Raw genomic sequence first — 26,339 nt, forward strand, 5'->3', positions numbered from 1 at the left:
ATCTTACAGCATTCCTACAGCAATATGTCTCACTTCTCAGTTTGAAAAACAGACACACAACTGTGAAGGAACTTAACCAACATCATTCAGTATGTCAGCACCCAAGACCCCAGTATCCCTTGACCACTTTCCCTTCAAAAAAAAGAGGAAAAAGCATTTCTGACCTGGTTTGAAATAACATCTACTAAAACACTGACTTTTAAACCATTTCAACAGCAACAAACAGTGAGAAATACATATTACATCCTAAGTACATATGTGCATAGATCTGAAATAAGTCTCACAAAAAATATCTAAGCCTACTACACGATATAGTCCGATATTTTCTTGCTGTATATTTTATTCAATTTTGTTTAAAAGTAATGTTAGTCATAACCTACTAAACAGACTTCATTATGCACTAATGACTTATTGCCCACCACTTGAAGACTACGCTGATAGAACAAATAGACTTTTCACACGCCACAAGGTAATGGTATTGGCTTCACTTATAGTAGGGTAAATCTTCATTAATTTTGAGGCCACTAGTACAGACTGTGGTAACTGAATCCGAACCAGCTTGAAATATATTTGGGGATAACCTACAAAGAAAGGGTTTGCTAAACAAAACATGATGTCAAGAAGATGGAAGGGGTACTTAAACTCCTAGAACAAGATACTTCTAAGGTTTCTGGATCATTATTTAAATGCAGCTGTGTTGCTAATTACAAATGTGTGTTAATTCAGGTAATAGGACATCTACTCAGTAGAACCTTATTTGTTCTTAATCCAAAACATTTTGTAAATCAGAATATTGTCTTTAATCTGAGCTCGCAGAATTTTAGTGTATCTTAACATTCAAATGCAAGAATGCTCAAAATAATAAAATCATGTTTTCAAAATTTTTTTTAGTTCATCCAAGTCATTTCTTTGTTTATAAATGTGCTTGAGGCCTCATCTAATAATAACAACAGTAATTGGTATACAGTTCATTTGTAGTGTTTTAAACTTTGGAAAACTTTTATTTTTTGAACTGGTTATAACCAGCAATCTTTGGATTACTGAATATTTTAAAAGCATGTAATGACATTTTCCAGACCCAAAAATGAAACTTAATATTTGGTTTGTGCCGCCTGTGACAGATTTCTCAATCCCATGAAGAAACCCAGGTGTCTGGCCTATTATGATTGCCCGTATTTTAGAGGTTCAGTCCACCCCTGCCATCCCCCCACCAAATCTGATAGATATGAAAGAAAATTTCAAGGTAAAGGACCAAGCCAAGTTCTGAAGTCAGGGTGTCCCACAACCTCCCTTATGTGGAGGTATCTATTAAAGAACTTAGAACAGATGTTTATCCTTTATAAACATTTAACATTTTAGCAAATTGAAGGCTTAGGAAGCTAAGGGAGCAAAGGACAGGCCAGGAAGTCAGTAATTCCTGGATGTGAACCTAATCTCGGTCCTATTCTGTTTTCGCTCTAAATCAATGCCAAATTCTTCACACCTCAGCTGCTTTATAGCAGACAAGAATTATACTGCGGACAAAACTGTTTCCTGGGAATGTCTTAGGTTAAATGGTTAATATTACAGCCCTCAAAGGTGCTTCCGCAAGAGGCAAAGCATTCTTCATACATATTATTTACCTTTTCTTTATATTAGGGAATTGAAACAGAATATCGGTGTCCTGCTAAACTGACCTTGAAAAGAGATCATTCTTTCCATCCCTAAATTCTTGTCCACTTTGGCAATGATCAGTTATTCAACCAATTAGGAAATTCAACCATGTGATCTTAAAGGTTTTTAAGGTAGCTGTAACACCTGTGAGTTGACCATTTTCAGGCAGCTAATACTTGGCAAGTTCAGGGCCCTTATCTTTATTTGTCCCCTCTCCACTGGGTCATCAACCTGAAGGAAATGCCCTCCTCACCCACGTCTTGATTTGGCACCCTGTGGGAAAGTCAGCTGGTCCCTGTCATGAAAAGAAGCTCCGTTCTTCATACCACAAGGCAGCACATCCATATCTGGTTCTGCCGGCACTGCTTTGGGCTCTTCAAAAGGCAGACTGCGTTTTCACTTTCTCCTAACCACTTCGTGATAAAAGCGCCCTGGTCCCTTAGTGGCATTTAATGAATGGTTGTCTCTCCCTGGATTTGGACTGTTGGCCTTTCCGACCAGTCATTAACTGGCAGGAAATGCCCTTCTCAGCAATCACTATTGTGTAAATAGAGCTATAAACTTTCAAAGGCCTATGCAACCCCAGACCCTAAAGCTGCACGTGTGTGTGGTGGTGGTGGGGAATCTTGACTGTAAAAGCACTGCCTTCCAAATTAAACTCAAACCACATGATAGTCCATAAAATATATAAAACATGCAGTCCAGTGACAGATTTATTGTGGCCCTACAGAATAAAGCCAAAAAAATCTCTATACAGAAAACACTGCTACTTTTGACCCAAGTAGCCCCCAAACAGGAAGTTAAAATCAAATCAGCCAGCTGTGGCCTCACTAAGTTATGAAGGAGACCAGCGCAAACGGCATTTCCTGTCATTGCTTGTCACCATTTCTCACTGCCTCCGTCTGAACTGTTTTCATAGGTGGCTAAAAATACTATGGAAATTTATTTGGGGATAGCTGGAAGGGCAATGAGGAGGGCTATTAGATGATCTAAGCTTGCAAGTGAAAAAAGTAACTTTTCCAAAAAATTTTCCTTAGCACAGGTCATACAACCAGTCACTTGAACTTCTGCACTTTTAATGAACACAGGAATAACAGACCACATTAGGAAAAGTAAAAGTGCTCATAATCAGACATTAGATAGCCTAGGTGTTTCCTGTTAATTTTGGGTTTATTTTCAGAACCACAATTTGCATGCATCTGATTAGTAAGAGAAAACTGCAGACTACAATATCCCAGAGAAGAGGAACTAGCTTCGTAAATTTGGTTTCTCTCTCCCTCTGACTCTCTGTCTCTTTCTCTCTCTCACCAGCCCACAACATGACTTGTGCAACTTCAAAGTATGTGCATGTATGAGAGCTCTCTAAGGGAATCACATTTTAGATCCTTTATTATTATCACCACATTCTTCACAACATATGGAGGTATTCTCTTCTTTTTCTAGCACTGTGAAATGCCAAGCCCTGTGTCACATTTCTCCAGCCTGTCAACTTCTCAGTCACAAAAGAGCTTTGGAGGGGAAGTTTCAGTCGGGAAGCACAAGCATTTTGCCCTCGTATTATTGCTACAGTATGTCCGAATGAGTCCCCCAGCAAAACCAGGTTTATCTCTCTGAGAAAGAGGATTAATAAATGGTAGCAGGGCATCTAGTTGGCCAAAGTTCCGCCAAACTCTAATGTCTTTCTCAAAAAATGCCTTCCCTTGGGGAGCCTGTCAACCTGATTCCAGCCCAGACCCTGGCTTCAGAAAGCCGCAGAGCACTTATTGACACAGCCCGTGTCTGTGGCTGAGGCCACTGCTATAGGCATTCATGAAACAGATCAGATTACACGGCACCTCCTCGACCACGCCCCCCCCATGTTTTTCTGCATTTGAAGACTTTAGACATAAAATGTGACCCTATAATCTGTACTATTTTTCACTTCATACTTCTGCGTGAGCTAATAAGGTTTTTCTTGGTGCTATCCAATTACTTAGGAAAAATGCTGACATCAACGACTTAGGAGTTTAAATTTTTCTCAAAATCACTTCTGAAAAGAATCCACTTCTCTGCTTTGGAATCCTCATCTATCACAGATAGCAAGAATTTGGGGAAACATCAACGTGTTCTTTAACAAAATAGCACCCACAATTGGGCCAGTTATTGAATGCCTGCTTTTCAGAGGACAAATGCAAACTCCAGTTGGGTGCCGAGGTGAAATGTGATCTCCGCCACTGTGCCATGCCTCTGGTTGAGCGCGTTTCTCTATACGTTTTAAATAGAACTCAGAAAAACCACTATATAGTACATGAATCCAATCATAATAAAGCAGCCACCTTAACATTAGGTGACAATCTCATTTTCTAAGTTTGTAAAGCAAACAACTGGGGAATTATACTATGGGATGTATGCCCAAGCTAATATTGTACACGGTGCTTTTGTTCCGCTTTGTTTTGTTTTCCCGCATGAAGGTTGAAGACTAAAAACAAAAGGTGAAATGCAAGCTCTCTGGTTCTTTCACTCTCAGTTTTTGCTAACAGGCCACCCCCCCAAAAAAAATAAACCCCACCCCCTTGTTTGGTTTCTTCATGCCCCTATATAAGGAGAGGCTACAAAAGCTGTACCTAAAGACTGATGGTCCTCCGGGCACAAAAGATGATTGTGGTGGATCTGAAATGGCAGCTCTTGTCTCTTCCACTGTGTGGACTTTGCTTTCTGGACACAGTAAAAAGAGGCGCTATTCATACCTGTATCTTGGTAAATAAAAACCTATGCAAATTCACCCTCTAAATGGGCAATCAGTGTTTGACTGAAAATGAGACAGCTCTCAGTGTCCTTTTTGGGTTTTGTCTCACTTCATCACTTTCTAAACTATACATGACACGAGGCATCTGAGTCACGGTATTTCTGATTTTGTTCCTTTTTTTATCTGGTGAAATGATTTGAAGGACTGTTGCTACATAACTTCTTGTGGCAGACTGATTTCTCTGGGATGTGCTGGAGATATACTAAATGCAACTACAGGTGACAGAAAAAGAGCAACTGGTTTTCAGGCTACTCCTCGAGGTCTCAGCCCAAAGGTTGCCATTTCTTGCTTTTCCCTGGACTTGTGAGAGAGCTGTTATCAACGCCTCCAGCAGGATATTCTGTTTGTTGTTGGGTTAATTTTTTTTTGTCAATCAAAAATAGATAACGCTACCTGAAATCACAGGAAGGCTGTTCATAAAATAAAAGAACAAGTTAGAAAGACTATTCTCCCATTTACTTAACCAAGTTTTACTGACAGCCTAGTATGTGCCAGGCACTAGTGATATGAGGTAAGGAGACCCAGGAACTTGCCTAATAAGGAGTTACTCATACATTCAAGGAAACCTGAATAAGCCTTAGAAACCATTTTCAGATTTCCACACCAGTTGCGGGCAATGCCAAGAAGCTCGAGATTCAAAGAATAACTGTTGGGGACAATTTTAAGCTAATTTGAGTGATCCACACTGGAAAACAAGATCCGCCAAACTGTCAGTCCCTAGGATGCCCCCATGGCCTAAGGAGATCACAGAGCCTGCTGGAAGTCTAATACCAACCTCCTGTAATTCTGCCCAGACTGCCTTTCTCAACTGGAGGCCCTTCACTTCTGGGCCCCTCAAGTTCACCCACTGTGTGGGCATAAAATGAACTCCTGCCTAACATCAGAAACAAAGCACTCCTTCTACTCATGAGCCAACTTAATGCTGATGGAGGAAGGACTTAAGAGTGGACATAATATTTTAACAAGCGTGCCTAATTGATTCCTAAATCTCTCGTTGGTCTCCTTTTTACCCCTTAACACTTTGTTCTCATGGCTATTATAAAGAGTTCTGGGGTTACTATGCTTGAGTTTCTTGAATAGGATCATATACATATAGAGGGAGAAAAAAGTATATATATATACGTGTGTGACATACGTATGTGAATATACACAACATACATGTTATATACAATGTACATATTATATACATTCATATGTATATTCACTTACATATATACACACACACACACACGTGCTTAAAGCAAGCTTCCTTTCATTTCTGTTTCCTCTTGAGTTGTGATCAATGTATCCTTTCTCTGAAAGTTAACTGACTGGAGTTGAACATACAGAGCCTCAGAGAGAATCATGTAATACAAGCATTTATTATGAATGCTTTTAAAAAAAGAAGCATTTTTTCTTTCATTCTTAGAGTTGGAGGATTGCTGTAAAAATAGGTATTTTTCCCATAATCTTCCAGGAATAAATCAATGCCCAGCTGTATAAATTGTCGTAAAATGAAGACTAGTTTGCACATGTGTGCACATGTGTGTGCTTTCATGTGTCCAGACAATTTGGGAGTACCTTTATTTCTCAAATAAAAATAAGGTCCCTCTTCCCAGATTGCATTATTTCTCCATCACTCTTTTAAAAACACTGTCACTCTATTTAAAACCAAGTAGAAGTAAATGATGGTTTTATATTGTCTTTACTAGAATGATCTGGAAAAAAAACTTTTCTGACCCCTTTTAGGTCACATGGATGTCATTAACACCTGGTAATGTAACTGATAACTTATTTATTCTAATTCTCGAAGTTGCCTTTCCAACATTGTCATTTGGCTGTCTTGAGGCAATATATAACCATTTAGGAAGAGCAGAATGCCACAGACCATCTGGATTCCTTAAGATCTAAAAGCCTACATTAATACAGATTTAATTGCTTTCTTTTGGATCATAATTTGTATTTGTTTGTTTTGGGTTGGTTGGCAATTAAACTACTTGCTCCCAAACAGTTTATTCTCTTAGAGGAAAAATGCCCACTTCATTTTATCTGAGGCACGGGTTTCTTTCTATTTTTTGGATCGAGAACTGTGTCACACGTAGGGAGAGGCAGAAAATTCCCCCAAAGAAACAAAACTGATTTCTACTTTCTTGACATCACATACATTTATAATGGGAAAAAAATCCATCTGTTCACCCTACTAGACATTGTTATAAGAAAACTCAACTGTATGGAAGCACCTTAACGAAGTCAAGGTGAGTGTAGCCTGACTGCTCTTTCAGACACTTGATAGTTTTAACATGGCAGTGACCATTATCTAACTTTAATTACAGGATCAAATTACTTGTCAAACATGGACTGTAACTTATTCTTGTCTGCTAGGCCCCAATCCCTGTTTGTAATCCTATCAGACAACGTGATTTATTTCGAAACAGAACAATTCTGCCACCTTCCTGAATTGACTGCGCTGTTAAGCAGGATAAGTGTACATTTTTCGGAAGGAAAATCTTCATCACGTTAGGGCTTCTCACTCTCTTCTTTCCTTCCCTTCCGTCTCGCATATAAAGACAGCTGGGTGGAGAACAAAATTGTACTTCCGACTACACTGTCAGCATCTGAACAGCAGCCCACATATGGCCACTGTTCCAGCACGTGCAGTACTGTACAGCCTCCAAAGACAAAACCTTTCTTCCCCAGGCTGCTGTGATTACTTTTTCATATGGTAGAGCTGGGCAGATAATAATACACCTACTGGTCAGAAGGATGAATTACACAAGTGCCTAGCACTGCGGTGAGAAGCAAGAGAACCCATTTGAGGCAAATAAAATGCAAGCAATTAGGGGGAATGCTGTTCTAAATTACTTCAAATTTTGAGGTTCTTGCCAGCTCACAAAAAACAGAAAATCTTCTGTTTAAATTAAAAGCTGAGCACGAAATCTGCTCCTCTGTGAGTTTACCGACTACTCATTCTTCTTTTTAACTCCACATTTATTAAGCACCTAATTTGTGCAAAGCATTGCTTAGGTAAAAGGTAGGTTCAGGAGATTACCAAAGAGAATTCGGATACCAGCTCAGAATCATAGGTTTTATCCCCCTTAAAAAGCAGCTGTTGTGAAATGCCTTCAGTGGACAGTTGAGGGAAAAAAGGGACTTTATAATAGTCCTGGGAATCATTATGAGGGCTTAAAGCAGCGAAGGAAATTAGAGAAATGAAGTAGCTCTTAGAAATAGAGCGAAACATTCAGTCACCACTCCTAGCCCAGCACTATATCAATTCTCTCTCAAAATATTTTTTTTTCTGACAAACTCCTTCACCTGTTTTCACACAAGGTCTCCAATCTCATCACTATATGAAGCCGCAGAATGTTTAACTGGCAAAATGTCTTCCTAATGTCTCTGACACTAGTTCAGCTTGTCTGTTCTGGGCCCAAGGTTTAGCACCCACCCCAGCACCCCCTTTTTAAGGATGCATTTGGTCCAAAGTCATTCAGCAACAAGGCAGCACATGAGGAAGCAAAGCTTCATGAGCTGAAATCTAAGGATGTAATCACTAAAAACGTGGGAAGCTGCTTTTGGTCACCCCTGCTCTCTTGCAAAAATGCAAGTATCTATTTCTCTACCTGCAGGAGGAACTCTCCTTTCAGATGTGAAGCAATGAACTGCCCCAAACACTTCTCCCAACAATAATCTGGAAAACGGATTACATAGTAACTCCACTGGAAACAGTTAAGTTCTTTTTAGGCACACTACAGCATCTGGGCAGGAAAACTGCACCATTTCTAATAAGTGCAAAACAATCTCTTTTCCCCCGCCACTCCCCAGAAGCTTGCTTAATTTAATAACAGGAGAATCTGCCAGCCAAGTAGCTTCTACTGCTTTGGGAGAAGTCGAAAGTGGACAGAGGTAGAATAGTATCAGCTGGGCTATGGGCAGAAGCCCTGTTAGGCTATGTTTAGGGAAGTTTCAATAAATATGAAAGCATCCCCCCAAAGTATTACATATTGAGAAACATTTTTTAAACAACTTTTAAAAGTATTTAAACATTAAGGGGCTTCCCTGGTGGTGCAGTGGTTAAGAATCCGTCTGCCAATGCAGGGGACACAGGTTCGAGCCCTGGTGCGGGAAGATCCCACATGCCACAGAGCAACTAAGCCCATGCGCCACAACTACTGAGCCTGCCCTCTAGAGCCCGCGAGCCACAACTACTGAAGCCCGCACGCCTAGAGTGCGAGCTCCACAACAAGAGAAGCCACTGCAATGAGAAGCCCACGCACCGCAACGAAGAGTAGCCCCCGCTCGCTGCAACTAGAGAAAGCCCGTGCCCAGCAACAAAGACTCAACTCAGCCAAAAATAAATAAATTTATTTTAAAAAACCATTAAGGACTAGATTTTCATAGGCAAAATGGAAAATGTGAATGTAACTAGAAAAATCTGAGGTCTCTGTTAAGCTTCATTGACAATATGCCTTTCATCAAAGGGAAAAAAACCTCAGGTCAATTGTATTAAACACCGATGTCTAGTCTTTTGTACAGCTATTTCAACAGTCTACTTTCCAACCATTATATCAGTAACCACCCAAAGACATTAAACCAGGGAGTCAACAGAGCGAAAAATTATCAACCATTTCAAAATTAAATCTTGCAATAGTTTTGTTTTAATTGATGGTTTCCCATGAACTCAATACATGTGTAGCGTTAGGCTGTGGGGATCCATGCCCAATTCATAAACACTAGCATTTAAGGAACATCTAAGAAAAAAGAACTTTTGGAAAACACACTACCTTAATTACAGCAACAATAAATTCACCCTCACTGTTGTATCAATCTATACCAATCAATAGTCAGAAAACACACAGTAGGTCTACTAATGATAAAACTACACAATTGAATCACCTGAATGTTAACTTGGGTTGCTCGTCTTGATTTAATTTCATTTTCTGACCATAAGAGCTATTTGTGTGAACGCTAAAAATTAAAGTTACCTTTTCAATAGTCTCCTAAAATCTACCTTCAGGCCCTTCAGATGCCGGTAGTAAAAGCAAGCTGCCCAAATGTGTTGATCCAGAGCGGCAAGAGACAGGGCTCAGCATGAAAGCTGGGGCACTGCCCACGATATCGCATGGCCACGGGGAAATGAGTGGCTAGAAGCATTTGCTGATAATATGCCATGCAAGTTCCTTTAAATTACAAAATGTATATTATATATATGTTATATATGCAATATATATAAAGGAAGAAGAAGTAAAAAGAAAGGGAAAAAAGAAAGAAGGAAGCAGAACAATAAGAAGACAGATCAAAGCCCTAAAATTGCAAAAAGTTGCAGGATTACTTTTCCTTCTCTTTGCCATTTTGAAAAGTAAAGTTTAAAAGGCATTCGATTTCGTCGGCGTCCTAGGAAGGCAGCCACGCTCACCAACCCCAACTCCTCGCCATCCTTACCTTCGGCTGCTACTGCGAACCCAGAGCCTAAGGGGTCCCGCTCTCAGCGGCAGCGGCGGGGGCAGCGGCAGCGACAGCAGCACATGCCATCTGTTAGCGGCAGAAGCAAAAGCAGCGCTGCGCGAGGTGGCCCCGGTGCCGGGAGAGCCTCTAGCAGGGGTGGATACTCAATGCCGCCATTTTAAAGCGAGGCTCCTGAAATCATTAGATATAAGCAAATTAAAGCCCGCCCCACCTACAGAACTTCAGGGCTGGGACGGGCAACCCGGCTCCGAGTCGGCCGCGGTGGGGTATAAAATGTCAAGCGAGAGACACGCACACGGGGACTCCAGGACGGAGGCGACAATCCCTCCGATCCCCTCTTCCCCCCACGCCCCGTGCTTTGGCGAGCCTCCTTTCGGGCCCAGAGGCCAGAAGATTTTCTTTTACTCGACTACTTCGGGGCCCTTCCCCGGGGCCGGCCGGCGGGCCGGGGAACAGCGGGGAACCCGGGCCGGCCCTCCCCGCGCCTCCCTAGCGCTTGGTTTAGTCCACTTGGAGCACACCTAGAGCTCCCCGGCTCCCCAGCGGCAGGCGGGCGTGGGGCTCCGGGCCGGGCTAGCGGCTGCCATGGCAACCCCGGTCCAAACCCCGCCCGGCCGCAGCCAAAGGCGTGCCCTCCGTCCGCCGGCCCCCGGCAGCGCCCGCTGACCCGGCGGCCCAGGCCCCTGCGGCGGGCAGGCCCTCGCCGCGCCCAGCGCCCGGCACACGCGCGGCGCGCCGAGGGCATGGCGCCGACGAGGGGGCTTCGGGCGCCCGAACGGCAACTCCCGCCAAACTCCGCCGGGCAGTGGAGCGGCGCGCGGGCGCTCCCGGGCTGGGAGGCGGCACGCTGCCGCCCTCGGCCGCCCGGCCCCGCCCCGCCCGGCCAGGTAGCGTGGCACACCAGGCACCGGCCCCGCCGCCGCCGCCGCCGACCTCACCTGGTCCGGCGCGCGCCGCTCCCAGCCCCGGACGCGTGGGAATGGGGCTGCGTGCTGCCCCCGCTCCCGCGCCCAGCCCGGGACTCTCTGTCCTCCGCCTACTTCTCGCTGCTCCCGGAGAGCGCCAAAAAGTCGCGCGCCGGATCCCGCTCTGAGTGCGGGCACTTTCTTCCTGTAGGGCGCTGTTCCGTCGCCAAATATATTCTTTGTGTGGTTCGTTCATTCGTGCTCGGTTCTCCCGGAGCGAAGCGCGGGCTTTATTCTCAGGGGGTGTGGCGCCTTTTCCCCCCAACCCGCCGGCCCAGCCCCCGCTGCAAAGGCTTTTTATTTCATTGTTAAGGGAAGGGGAGGGGGCACAAATCATAAGGCTCAGGTTTTACAAAAGCGAGAACAAACAGAGCTTGCACACAGCCCCAGAGGGGGCGGGGGAGGGAGGCAGCAAAGTTTCTAGAGCTGCAGGAACAGAAGTGCCAATGAGAAATGCAGTGTGGTTCAAAGCTGTACTTTTATAGTCACTTCGGATACAGGTAAGGTGAACTAGGTAATTCCAAAAATGACCTTAGTGAATAAATATGTCGGTCCACTGAAGGCAAAAAATATATATTTATATACACACCAATACTCACCACCTGCCTTCCTGGGTCCTGTCCCTTCTATAAATCCTTTATTTCCCTTTAAGACGCTAACCTCAGAAAGGGAATCATTGATCTGTGCGAATAGTTCCCCCTCTTTAACGGAGTTTGAAGGGTAGGAGGAGCCCTAAGGTAGGGTACCAGATACTTTTGAATGACAAATGTACAAAGAAAATGCAATTATATATTTTGACTTAAAATAATGTACATCTGGATAGCTAAATTACAAGTTTTGATTTAATGCAAGTGTAATAGGAACACCAGCTGTCCCTTAATTGGAGACCCACAATAATAAACGCATGCTTTTATTTAATCTTAGGAGGACAGTTGTAGCTGAAAACACATACATATGCAGGATCCTCAGTGACAAGCTCATAGCAATTCATGGGCTGCTTTCCTGCAATGAACTGCTTTACCCCAGTACAGAGTTCTACATGCTCTGCAGAAAGTGCAAAAACATTACAGGAGATATTTAAGCAGCAGTGAGATAGAAGAGTGGAGTGAATTCTCAGGCTCATTACGTTTTAAAAAAATCTGCCCGACTGATCCAAATAGAATTCTCCAGCTGATATTAGGCAAGAAATCAATCACTGTTAAATGTGGGATAATAGGAGCAGTTGGTGCTCTTTAAATAATTGAGAAAAACCCTTTGTGGCATCTGACAAACACTGTGAAAGTTATCAGGACAACGTGCAGGGGCGGTGTCTGATAGGTTTGTAATAGTGGGTAGAATCGTAGCATAAGTCAAACAGAAGGCAGGAGTTTCTACTTATTTGAAAAAAGGGAAAAAAGACACTTTCATTCCTAACCACCTTTCCCCACCTCCCTTCCAACTTGCCAAATGACCTGTCCTACTCTAAAAGTCAAAGTTGGCTGACATATAGGAAATGGCTTTTGCAGTCCAGGAACTGCCATAGCTAAAAGTAGGAGGTGTTGGCTACCACAGTAGGCTGGAGAGAAGGGCAAGGCTGAATTATATAACTTTATACCCAATGATCTAACAAATGAGGAACTGTTATCACAGCGAGTCAACAAAGGAGTCTTTATGCTAAACATAACTTGGGTCAACACTGGTTCCCTTACCTCTGCCCACCGTGGCAAACCACATCTCCTGTGGGACACTCTGGCTTTCCCTAATCCCACACAAGCTGGCTTGATTTTGTTGTTATTGCATGGCTGAAATAATTGTTTTATCATAAATTTCAAGTCACAAGTAGGTCAGTTTGCTGGTTCTCGGCATAGCACAACTTCAACGCTGTCTCTTGCTGGAAATTTCTGACCAGTGAAAGTTGCAAATGAGACTTTATTATTCTCTCTTTTCCACACTGAAGGGGAGAACAACCTTATAAACAAATTTGAGCCTGGTAAACTGTCCCCCTTGTATCCAGGGTGGTGTGACAAATGAAGCTAGGCAAATTTCCATGCCACCAGGTCATTAGGGAGTGTTTTCAAAGGCAGTAGGAAATTGCTGTCCCCTCCCCTCAGCATTTTAAAAGGGCCCATTTGCTCTCTGGGGTAGACTCACCTTGGAATTACTTTCCACTTTAGTTGGAGTGGGTAGAGCTAGACAACGTTTTCTTTTCTTCTCTTTTCCTTTGGCGTGATTGGGGTCACGACCCAGGAAAAATCAAGTTGTGTACTCACTGACCCACTAGATGAGTTCTGAAAACAATGTATGTACATTATAGTCTCTGAATAACTTACACTTCTCTCGTTGCATTTTGGGATAGCCTCAGAACCACTGCTCCTAATGGATCTTCAAAGGTCAGTGCTTCACATTACTTGGATTTAAATTTTCACTCCTGTCCCTCTCCCTGCAGCCAGTCAAATACAGCAGGTAAGCAAACATTTAAATACACTTAGGGAATGTACTCTCATTATGTCTTAACACACATACAGATGTAAACCTAAGACTGTAGGTAAGGACGCAGCAGCCTCTCAAGTGGCCTGTTCTTCCAATAAATCTAATTAAGTTGGATGGATACAGGAAAGAATTCTAAAAGTTATGTAATGGTTTAGTAACAAAAGGATTATTGTAATCCATCACCAAACAAATGTTGCTGTGTTTTTAAAGATGATGAAAAGTAAAACGCTCTCAGATATCAGTGCCCCATGGTTTTGAGGGACTTTTGAACTCTCAACTTATTCTACCAGAATTATGTTTTTACTCCTCTGCGAAGGCACATAACTCATTTATTATTCTTTTTCAAAGATGGTCAACTGATGCTACAGTATTGGACATGCGGGCAGGGTCGTGCTATGCACAAAAATGTGAAGCACCTCCTTTCTCTTTTGAACCTGTGGAATTATTGTCACCACCTAATGTCATTAGCAAATAGTCCTGTTTGCTGCTGCTGTTCTAGCAATGGCTCCACAGCCTGCAGCCCCACGACATCATTTGGGGCCACTCCATACAGAAGCCTCTGGCTATTTAAGGGTGGTTGAAGGGCTACAGACACTGATTATTCATCCATTTCTGACAAGCCTTTTCCATTTTCCATTCAGAGCTGGGAATTGGGGGGTTGGGGTTCACACAAAGGTTCTGATTAGATAAACAGGAAAAAAAGACAGCAGACTTTCATTTTTAAAAAGGTTTAGACAGTCAAATAAATGTCAGCTTCCAAGGTAACCCCTTTGTAAAATGATGCAGACTGTATGTCTTACAGAAGGAGTGATGAGGCCATCCAATAACTAGTTGCATCTTGAAATCATTGCAAACATAGATAATGACTAGATCAACATTCTCAGGCTGCAGAGAAAATTTCTGAAATTCATATTTTTCTTTCACTTGGACAAAACTGTCAGAATTATCTGAATACGTTCTAATAAACGCAGAAGAAAACAGGAGAAATATTAAAGACTCACATGCTCCAAAACACACCCAGGCCAGATGGATTTATAAGGTGATTTTCTTCCCCAAGCCTTTGAAGGATATGTTATACAAATTATCCTTGAGTACTGAAACGTATGGTATATTTCTTAAAATTCTCTTCAGAGGGAAATGTGGTAAGAATGATACAGATAAAAACGATACAAAAATGTAAGAATAGATTCAAAAGATAAGAATGATATAAAAAAGAAAACCATGGCTTATTATCACTTAAGCATATGATCTTTATAATAGCAGCCATTTACTATGGAACTACTCCATGCCAGCCACTGTACTAAGCATTTTTCACGAGTTAGCTCATTTGATCCTCACAATAATCTCTATAAGGTAAATATCATTATGTCCCCACGTTAAGAACAGGAAAGTGAGGCTCATCCAAAGTAACGAATTAGCAAAGCTATTAAGTGGCAGAACCAGGATTCAAAGTTAGTTGTCTCTGCCACTTATGCAGAGACATGGGGTGATTATGGGGTCCAGCTGGATTTGAACTCAGACACTTGCTATGCCATACTGCCTCTCACTGATATGGGCATTTTAATCAAAATGATGCCAATAAAATATAGAAACTTACTAAAATCATTTTAAGCCTTGATCAAATATTGTTTATCCCAGATATATAAAGATGATTTAGTCAAAAGTATCAATATTATGGAAAAATGTATGGTCATCTCAGTAAATGCCAAAAAGGCATTTGAACCGTATGCTAACACATATATATATGGAATCCAAAAAAAAAAAAAAAAGGTTCTGACCAACCTAGGGGCAGGACAGGAATAAAGATGAAGATGTAGAGAATGGACTTGAGGATATGGGGAGGGGGAAGGGTAAGCTGGGGCGAAGTGAGAGAGTGGCATGGACATGTATACACTACCAAACGTAAAATAGATAGCTAGTGGGAAGCAGCCACATAGCACAGGGAGATCAGCTCGGTGCTTTGTGGCCACCTAGAGGGGTGGGATAGGGAGGGTGAGAGGGAGGGAGATGCAAGAGGGAGGGGATATGGGGATATATGTATACGTATAGCTGATTCACTTTGTTATAAAGCAGAAACTAACACACCATTGTAAAGCAACTATACTCTAATAAAGATGTTAAAAAAAGGCGTTTGATAAAAGCCAACTCCTTGTTATGGTTGACATCTTTTAAATATAGGAATAGTGAACTACCTCTTTAACATGATAAAGGATGATAAAGAATTAATCTGCCTATTGGAAAAACAAAGTCATTTCCTATAAACTGGACCTAAATAAGGGAGCTTTTACTCATGTATAAGCTTAGTGTTTCTGGAAATTCTTGTTTTGGTAATAAAGTATGAAAATAAATTAGAAGTGGGGCTTCCCTGGTGGTGCAGTGGTTGAGAGTCTGCCTGCCAATGCATGGGACACAGGTTCGTGCCCCGGTCCAGGAAGATCCCACATGCCGCGGAGCGGCTGGGCCCGTGAGCCATGGCCGCTGAGCCTGCGCGTCTGGAGCCTGTGCTCCACAACGGGAGAGGCCACAACAGTGAGAGGTCCGCGTACCGCAAACAAATAAATAAACAAACAAATTAGAAGTAAATATTGGAAAGGAAGAAACTAAAGATAGAGAATTTTTAGATAACATTAGTATATACCTAGAAAAGCCACAGAATTAACTTCAAGTGATTAGACAAAACTACAGAGTTCAGCACATCAAAATATCTATCAGTAAGGCAAAAAGGAGAAAAGGTAACACATTTCAATAAAGAAAAACACTAAAGTATTTGGAAGTAAGTGTGAGAAAAAGAAATAATATGAAAACTTAATGGCAGAAATAAAAATATGGATAAATGTAAAGTCATGCTACATTTCTGAATGGGAAGACCGATAGTGTGAAGTTAATACTTCTTCACAGATTGATTTATAGATGTAGACAATTCAAATGAAACTATGTCTTATTTCAAAAAAGATACCACATTCATTTGTAGTAACAATTGTGCATGACTATCCTAGAGAAACAAAAGTCTAAAAGAATTATCAAATATTAGAATGTGCTATAAATTAACACTAGTTGAAATGGCAGAATTCAGATGCAAATCAGAAATATCGATTAGTAAACACGAAAGTGAGACCAGGAAAAGGCTCTAATAAATGTAAGAATTGAATGTGTGATGAACAAAGTATAACAAAACAATGGGAAAGTACCCATTATGAAGTAAATTCACCTGGGTTATCTGGTCATGGATATGGAGAGGAATTAACATAAGGCTTTATCTCTTACCATATATAATGATTCTTTCTACATGAAATAAAAAATGAAATAAAGAAAATTTTAAAAATTAGGAATTGACTAGAGTATTTAACTTAACTATAGGAATTTTAAAAGTTTTGAAGTAATAGAAAACACTGCAAAGAAAAGACTGGTCAGAGAGGACAACATAATACAAAAATGTAAAACCATTATCGAAACTAAGATTAAATGGTAGAAATGCTAGGAAGATCATAGATATATGACTAGCATCTAAACTGTAGACAGAGGTGCTATACAGGTACAAGACAATTATCAGATACCCAAGGGACAAATGGTCAAAGAACATCATCACCCTAGAAGAAATCTATATTGTTCTAACTAGGAGACACCATTTGATACTTAATTTAATTGCCCCAAATAACAATTTATAAAACCCAATACTCTACAGGCTTTGGAAGAATAGGCTCATTCAAGTTGCTGATGGCATTGCAAATTGGGTCAACAGTCATAGAAATGTCCATAGTCCTGGAACTAGGAAATGTCCATAGTCCTGGAACTAGGAATCCCAATCCTGGGAAATTACTCTAAGGTAATAATTCAACAGAAGAAGAAAAAAGCAGCCTTAGTTTGAATATCGAAAGCCTTGAAGCAACCTAAATATCCAACAATAGCGGAATGATTGAGCTATTTATTATATATTAATACAACGAAATTATTTAAGCACTGTAGAAAAACAAAAAATTGTACAGGAAATAACATTAATAAAAGGTTTTACTGCAAGATGAGATTTTCACTTTAATTGTATCCATGAGTATTCATAAGGATAATGATCAGGAGAGCCCAAAGATTTATATCTAGGTTTTTAAAAAGCTAATAAAACTGGGGAAATTTTTAAAATTTTATTATTTTTGCAAGCTAATAAAAACACTATTAAATTGGAGAAATATTTGACTTCTATTTCAAATAAACTGCTTCTATTTTTCTCACCTTCTGCCATTTCTTTCTGTCTTTCCCTGCATTTCTCAATGTCTGTTCTTTAACCTTCTATGAATATTTCTCTGGCCCTCTGTCTCTTTCTTCATTTCTCTCTATTTCAACTCTCTCTCTTTTCCTCTTCTATCACCCCCTTTACTCCACCATTTTTCTTTTTATTCTCCTTAGCTTTTTCTGTGCTTCTGCTTTTCGAATGGTTAAAAGAAGAGACAGCAATGTATTCTATTTGTTTTACCTGTTGAAGTAAACATTGTTTTTGTTCATTTTAAAAGTGAATGAGACAAATTCATTAGGTTTGAATTCCCTTTTAAAAAGGCATCCAAATTGAATTGTCTTTTAATGATGTATGCATGACCAAGGCCAAATCAAATGCTTCTACAAGGCCTTAAACGATGTCAAGTGGAAAACACTCCATATCATAATTTCATTAGATTTATCACCACGGAAAGAACAATAAACATAAATATGAAAGATTTACATTCACATGTATAGGAAACCCTTGCTATTCCAATTTTCAAGGTTTCAAATATCTCTTTTAGTCATGCTAAAACATGCTCTAACCTCCATGCAACATGTTGATACAATAATTACAATCTCATTGCATTTTGCATTCGTGATATTGTGAATAAAATATGGTTATGGATCGGTACCCTTAATCATGGAACCTGGGATGATACTGAATGGTAATGAACAAATGCAGAGGATGGGCAAGAAGCTAAAAAATATCTATTGGTAATATAGTAACCTTGGACAAGTTATTTAATCTCTCTCAATTTCCTCATAAATAAAATCCAGATAATTCTAGAACCTTCCTTGTAGCATATATTGTAGTATTAAATATGACAAAGGGGGACTTCCCTGGTGGTGCAGTGGTTAAGAATCCGCCTGCAATGCAGGGGACACGGGTTCGAGCTCTGGTCCGAGAAGATCCCACATGCTGCGGAGCAACTAAGCCCACGCGCCACATCTACTGAGCCTGCGCTCTGGAGCCCGCGAGCCACAACTACTGAAGCCCGTGTGCCTAGAGCCTGTGCTCTGCAACAAGAGAAGCCACCACAATGAGAAGCCCGCGCACTGCAACGAAGAGTAGCCCCCGCTTGCCACAACTAGAGAAAGCCCATGGGCAGCAACGAAGACCGAACACAGCCAAAAATAAATAAACAAATAAATTTACTAAAAAATATGACAAAGGTTTGAAAGCCCTTACAGGGCCTGCAACATAGTAAGTGCTCCATTAGTGAAAGAAGGTGGAGGCCATTGCAGGTTTGGAGGCATAGTGTGCACATTGGCTTAGAGGCAGGAATGCAGAGGGCTTGTCAGGGACAGTGAAGAGACTGGCTTGGCTATAGTCATACTGGAGGCTTAATTTGGCACATCTTCTTTTTACTTTTAGAAAATAGGATTAGTCACACTTCAACGGATCCTTATCAAACCTTCAGAGCAGCCACCAAGTTTAAGCATTCCTTCCCCTTTTGGAGTGGAGTGGGGAAGGGAGGGCTTGAGAGGCAGTTCCTTGTCAGTCTTGTGCAACACAGAAAGGAAGAAAGTGATATCAGCCCCAGAGTAACTCGGGCTCCTACTAGCAAGGTCAGAGTGCCAGATACGTGACCTGTCTCTGCCCTGCCAAAAGGGGGGCATGGCATGAGAATGTGTGTCTCAATGGTGAGTCTCTGTGAGCCAGTGACTATGTCTGGTCCACCTGCTGATGCTATTCAGAAAGGGGGAACTTGAATTTGGGATGCTGATGAGTATAATATGATGATTAAAGGCATGGATCCTACAGCCCCACTGCCTGTGATCGCAAGTTACTTCCCCTCTCTGTGCCTCAATTCTTTTTTAAAAACTGGAGACAATGATAGTACCTACTTCATGGCGTTTGTGGTGAGAATTAAATAAGACAACATATGTAAAGCACTTAGAATGCTGCCTACCAGATCATGAGTGCTGGCTATTTTTATCCATGGACAAATAGCTCATTTCCCAGCTTCTTTTGCAATCAGGAGAATTTTCTTCCTGGGTCCAGAGAGGAAACATCCCAAATACAAAAGAAGAGGATCATGGGTTTTTCCCTTTAAATCACACTTGGGTGGGGCCTATTAAAAGCCATAAGACAGTGGCATTGGCACCAGGCAGATTTTGTAAATGGCCATAGAAATCAGACGAAGGCTAATCCTGAAAGCCTGGGTTGGAGGGGGGCATTCATCTCCCTCCCCAGTCTGCAGTGAGACCTGAACTTTCCTGCCATCATGCCATAATGTCTTCAAAACCCCCTCTCGAAATGAACAAATTACCCAGGAAGAATAACACATTAACCTGTTAGCTTGATGAACACTTTAGCACAGGTTACTTTTATCAGATTATTGAGCTCCTGGAAGCTGGACCCTGAAGCCAGCAGATGAAGGATGGCTAAACGGTGCTGGGAGGGAAGAAAGAGGGAAAAGGAATCTGGAAGCAGCCTGAGGGCTGCTGAGGACTAAAGCTGGACGAATCCAATGTCTGCATGGGCCCCTGGATGGAGCATAGAACTCTCTGACCCTTATGGTCTTCCCTACTCCCTTTATCCTCTTTTATTTTCCTCTTCTCTTTTTTTTTTATGTGTGTGTACCATACATCACATAGCACAGGGCCAGGCACACAATCAACAGATATTTATGAAGTACCTGCTGAGTAAATAAGTGCCTATAGTGGACAGAAGTCTCCAATTGCTGCAGGGATGTGCTATCTTGAACACAATTAGCTATGGTTCTATAACTACTGACTAGGAGGGCTTATATTCTGGAGGTTTACCTGCTCCATACGGTGAGGCAGGCACTTGAGGCTGGGAACTAACATGTACTTACTAAGAGAGTACTCAAAAAACAAGTGGGATATAGTGATGGGCTCGAGAATCAAGCAGGGGTAGAAGATCCAAGAAGAAAGGCAGTACACATTCAAGAAAATACCAAGTCAGGATTCCTTCCAAGAACCAGGAAAAGGCTGAGTTTCCAAGAGGGAGGAAATTAAGAAAAGCAGCAGCTTTTTATTGAGTGCCTTCTTTGTGCCAGTCACTTTTACTGACCTTGCCTAAATTATTCCTCACAATCGGACCAAAAGGAATTATTGTCTCTATTTTTTAAATGGGAAAACTGATAATCAGAAAAGCTGGGCAAATTGTAGCATACTGTAGTGGCTAAGTGCATTGACTTGGATCTGAACTACCTGAATTTGAATCCTGGCTCTGCCACTCATTAGCTGGGTGGTTTTGGGCAAGATTGTTAATCTCTCTGTTCCTCAGTTTCCTCTTCAGTAAAAATGAGAATAATAACAGTGCCTACTTCCTTGAATTATTATAAGGCTTAAATGAGTTACAAAGCACTTACAGCTGTGCCTGCCACATATGGAATGTTACATGAGTGTATGTGAAATAAATAAAATAAACTTGCCCATGTTTATGTGACTAGTATGAGAAAGAGGCAGGACTTGAGCCCAGGTCCAAAACCTTCAGTCCTAGCACAATTCTTAACTCCTCCATGGAACCCAAATCTTACTTTTCTTCAAGGACTCCTTGAAGTCCTCAATCCCCCAGAAAACTTTCCCTGACCACTCCCTACTTTGACTTACAGCTTAATACTCAGTGACAGACTGCTTGCCTAATGATTTGGAGTTTTCTCCTGCACTTATCTTGTTTTCCAAACTAGCTTATACAGCTCTTCTTAAGGATTTGACTTACCTCTTTTTATGCCGCAAAGTGCCTAGCATTTCTCTGTGTTTTGAATTGAAATCTTGCCCACAGCTCTTGAGACAAGTGGTGGTCTTACAAAGTTTTGAGTGGGACAAGTGTATTGCAGGTCATAATCGTTCAGGATCCTTTGGTGTATGAAGCACACATTTTCCACATCTGCCCATTTGTTTTCACAGTTTTGGTTTCACTCTAACCAATGGATGTAGAAATGATACTATGGTTTCTAACCTATTCAATATAAAGTTTTAGCATGTCTTTTCTGTGGGATTTTTTTTTCTCTTTTTATCGGTACACGGACCTCTCATTGTTGTGGCCTCTCCCATTGCGGAGCACAGGCCCCGGACGCGCAGGCTCAGCGGCCATGGCTCACGAGCCCAGCTGCTCCGCGGCATGTGGGATCTTCCCGAACCGGGGCACGAACCCGTGTCCCCTGCATCGGCAGGCGGACTCTCAACCACTGCGCCACCAGGGAAGCCCTCTGTGGGGTTTTTTAATGATTTTCTCAGTTGTTATCATTTTAAAGCATTTGCTGAAGTGTAGTTAATAAGAGATAGAGACAGAGAAACAGAGAAGCAATATGGTACCACCAAAGTTCCAGTAAAAACATAATTTTCTGTGTTATCCCTTTCCAGGCATATGGCACTGAGTCATAAGAAATAATAGCAATGGAAAATGGCCAAATGCACACTGGTGTACTTGAGCTAAGTACAAAAGGAGATATAGAGTTATTTTTAAGATACAATCTATTTCTAAAGTGCTTTCTGAGACTTAAAGGTACTGTACAGTCATATCTCTGAAAGAAAAGAGAAATGTACCTAAGTTCTAAAAACACTTGCTGAGACAATAAATGAATGTGCTCGATTTCCCTGATCAGAAACCTTCATTCCAGTTTGATGCAAGCCATAAATGAAATGACTTGGTTGATTATAAGTCAGTCCCCCATGAACATTTGTTTACATCTGAAAACCACTACACATAATTGCTGTCTCTGCTCAGGGGAGGCCCAGCTGGGATTACAAGAAGTGTTGCAAGGTTCTACTGAGGTGTTATCACCAGTTACGGCATGAATCTGGCACCACATGTCCACGCTGTCTGTCTTGGCAGCTGGATCCATCAGTCTCCCTCTTTCACACAAGTAAAATTAGCCAAAAAGACAGCAAAAGTCTTGGGAAATAGAACATAGAGCAGTAAATAACATTCAGATCAGGCATATCCTCTTTGCTCCTGAGACATAGTCTGAGACACAGTCTGTAACACAGTAGTTACCATGTTCTTTCAAAAAGCCAGTGATAGTACGTTTTCATTGTCAAAGAGGAGGGCCTGGAGAAAAGTCAAGATCAAGGATGTACCATAAATATTGATTTCCCAGAAAAATTACAATTGGCAATTTTTCTTAATCATCTTTTTTACCTTTTATTATTGTGAAAGCAGTACAGGTTTGTTTTTTTTTAAAGAAAAACAATTTATTGAGTTATGTTTGACATAATAAGCTGGACGTACTTAATGTATACAAATTGATGAGTTTGGGGATAATTTATATATCCATGAGACCAACACCACCATCAGGGCCATAAACATATGCATCACTTCCTTAAGTTTCCTCTTTATTTTTTATTGTTGTTGTTGTTGTTGTTTGGTGGTAAGAACACTTACTATAAGATCTACCTTCTTAGCAAATTTTAAGTATATAGTACTGTTAGCTACAGGCACTATGCTGCACAGAAGATCTCCAGAACTTATTTTTCTCACAAGCTTTGTACCCTTTAACTATCACCTCCCCATTTCCCTCTCCCCACAGGCCCTGGAAACCACCATTCTACTCTCTGCTTCAATGAGATTCAATATTTTACATTCTACACATAAGTGAGATCATAAAGTACTTGTCTTTCTCTGTCTGACGTATTTCACTTAGCATAGTTCCCTCAAGGTCCATCCATGTTGTAGCAAGTGGCAGGATCTCCTTCTTTCTCCTGGTTCAATAATATTCCCTCAAATATGTATGCCACCTCTTCTTTATTCATTCATTCATTGATGGACATTTAGGTTGTTTCCATATCTTGACTATTGTGGATAATGCTACAATGAACATGGGGATGCATATATCTCTTCAAGATGTTAATTTCATTTCCTTTGGATGTTTACCCAGAAATTGGATTGCTGGGTCATGGTAGTTCTTTTTTAAATTTTTTGAGAAACCTTCATACTGCTTGCCATAGTGATGGTACCAACTTATGTTCCCACTGACAGTGCACAAAGGTTGCCTTTGTTCCACATCCTCATCAATACCTGTTATCTTTTGTTGTTGTTTTTATTGTTGCTTTAATAATAGAACATCCTAACAGGTGAAGGTTTTGATTTTAATTACCTTGATGATTAGTGACGTTGAGCACCTTTTCGTATATTGTTGGCCATTTGTATGTCTTTTTTAGAGAAATGTCTACTCAGGCCTTTTGAGCATTTTTAAATCAGGTTATTTGTATTTTTTTTTGCTATTGAGTTGTATGAATTCCTTGTATATTTTGGATATTACCCTATCATCAGATGTATTGTTGGTAAATATTTTCTCCCATTGCATAAATTTTCCTTCACTTTATTGATTGTTTGCTTTGCAGAAGCTTTTTGTTTGAGGCAATCTAACTTGTTTATTTTTGCTTTTTTGCTTTTGGTTTCATACCTAAAAATCATTGCCAAGACCATGTGAAGGAGCTTTCTTCCTATGTTTTCTTCTAGGAGTTTTACAGTTTGTGGTCTTAAGCCTTTCATTCATTTTGAGTTGATTTTAGTGTATTGTATAAGATAAGGGTCCAATTTCATTCTTTTGCATGTGGGTATCTAGTTTTCAAAACAACATTTATTGGAGAGACTATCCTTTCCCCATTGTGCATTGTTGGTCCCTTATTGAAAATTCATTGATCATGTACGTGGGTATTTATTTCTGGGCTCTCTATTCTGTTTCATTGGTCTATGTGTCTGTTTTGAATGCCAGTGCCATATTGTTTTGATTACTATAGCTTTGTAATGTAATTTAAAATCAGTATGTGTGATGCCTCCAGCATTGTTCTTCCTGCTTAAGATTGCTTTGAATACTCAAGAAATTTTGTGGTTTCATACTAATTTTAAGATTGCTTTTCTTATTTCTGTTAAAAATGCCATTGGAATTTTGATAGAGATTGTGTTGAATCTATAGAACACTTTGGGCAGTATAGACATTTTAATAATATTAATTCTTTGTTCCATGAGCATGAGATATCTTTCCATTTATTCATGTCTATTTTAATTTCTTTCATCAACGTTTTATAATTTTCAGATCTTTTACCTCCTTGGTTAAACTTATTCCTAAATATTTTATTGTTTTGGTGCTATTGCAAATGGGATTGTTTTCTTAATTTATTTTTCAGATAGTTTATTGTTAGTGTATAGAAATGCAACTGATTGTTGTATGTTGACTTTGTATCCTGCAATTTTACTGAATTCATTTATTAGTTCTAATAGTTCTTTGGTGGAGTCTTTAGGGTTTTCTAATATAAGATCGTCATATTCAAACAGAGATAATTTTAATTCTTCCTTTCCAATTTGGATGCCTTTTATTTTTTTCTTGCGTAATTGTTTGGCTAGGACTTCCAATACTATGTTGCATAGAGGTATTGAGAGTAGGCATCTTCATGTTGTTCCTGATCTTAGAGGAAAAGTGCTTTTAGCTTTTTGCTATTGAGTATGATTTGGCTGTGGGCTTGCCACATATGGCCTTTATGTTCAGGTATATTCCTTTTGTATCTAAATTGTTGAGAGTTTTGCTCTTTTTTAATCATGAAAGGGTGTTGCATTTCTCAAATGCTTTTTCTGCATTTATTGAGATGTTCATATGATTTTTATTCTTCATTTTTTTAATGCGGTGTATCACCTTAATTGATTTGTGGATGTTGGACCACCCTTGCATCCCAGGAATAAATCCAACTTGTTCATGATATATGATTCTTTTAATGGGCTGTTGAATTTGACTTGCTTATATTCTGTAGAGGATTCTTTGCATCTATGTTCATTAAGGATATTGATCTGAAATTTTGTATTCTTTTAGTGTCGTTGTCTAGCTTTGGTGTGAGGGTAATTACGGCCTTGTAAAATGAGTTTGGAAGTGTTCCCCCCTCTTCAATTTTTTGGAAAAGTTTGAGAAGGATTGGATTAATTCTTCTTTAAATGTTTGATAGAATTCATTGGTGAAGTCATCTGGCCCTGGGTTTTCTTTGTTGGAAGGTTTTTGATTACTGATTCAATCTTTTTACTTTTTATGCTATTGGTCTGTTCAGAGTTTCTATTTCTTCATGATTCAGTCTTGGCACGTTGTATGTTTCTAGGAATGTATGCATTTCTTCTAGGTTGTTCGACTTGTTGGCATATAATTGTTCATAGTAGTCTCTTATGATCCTTTGTATTTCTGTTTTACAAGTTGTCGTGTGTCTTCTTTCATTTATAATTTCATTTATTTGAGCCCTCTCTTTTTTTCTTAGTTTAACTGAAGGTTTGACAATTTTGCTTATCTTTCTGAAAAAAAACAACCCTTTCATTTCATTGATGTTTTCTAATATTTTTCTAATCTCTACTTCATTTATTTTTGCTCTATAATTGTTATCGCCTCTCTTCTGCTAACTTTGGGATTAGTTTGTTCATCTTTTTCTAGTTCCTTGAGGTGTAGAGTTAGGTTGTAAATTTAGATCTTTCTTTTTTCTTCATATAGGCATTTTTCACTATAAACTTCCCTCTTAGAACTGCTTTTGCTGCATCCTGTAAGTTTCATTATGCTGTGCTTCCATTTTCATTTGTGTCATGGTATTTTTTTTAATATTTTTAAATATTTATTTATCAAACAACCCATACTTTGTTAGTATAGACATCGTGCAAGGTTAAAACATATTCAAACATCAAGATCCACATTCAGGGTTTCCCTGGTGGTGCAGTGGTTGATAGTCCACCTGCCGATGCAGGGGATGCGGGTTCATGCCCCAGTCCGGGAGGGTCCCATGTGCCGTGGAGCGGCTGGGCCCGTGAGCCATGGCCGTTAGGACTGAGTGTCTGGAGCCTG

The 26,339-nt window shown here is 40.4% G+C and overlaps 1 protein-coding gene across 4 annotated transcripts in view; it reads right to left on the reverse strand.

The window, feature by feature from the left end:
• Positions 1–11,041, reverse strand: part of MBNL3 (muscleblind like splicing regulator 3) — a 127,478-nt gene extending 116,437 nt beyond the window's left edge. For 3 of the 4 annotated variants that reach the window (XR_003796381.1, XM_029240593.1, XM_029240597.1), the window contains exon 1: positions 9,857–9,997. The gene's annotated coding sequence lies outside the window, so the exon portion shown is untranslated. Of the gene's footprint in view, positions 1–9,856; positions 9,998–10,818 lie in introns of those variants that run through there. The other variant, XM_029240594.1, reaches the window with a different exon arrangement.
• Positions 11,042–26,339: the final 15,298 nt, after the last annotated feature.

The sequence above is a fragment of the Monodon monoceros genome, unplaced genomic scaffold, assembly GCF_005190385.1.
Source record: "Monodon monoceros isolate NGI ecotype Baffin Bay Population unplaced genomic scaffold, NGI_Narwhal_1 Super_Scaffold_22, whole genome shotgun sequence".
In the NCBI taxonomy this organism is placed as follows: domain Eukaryota; kingdom Metazoa; phylum Chordata; class Mammalia; order Artiodactyla; family Monodontidae; genus Monodon; species Monodon monoceros.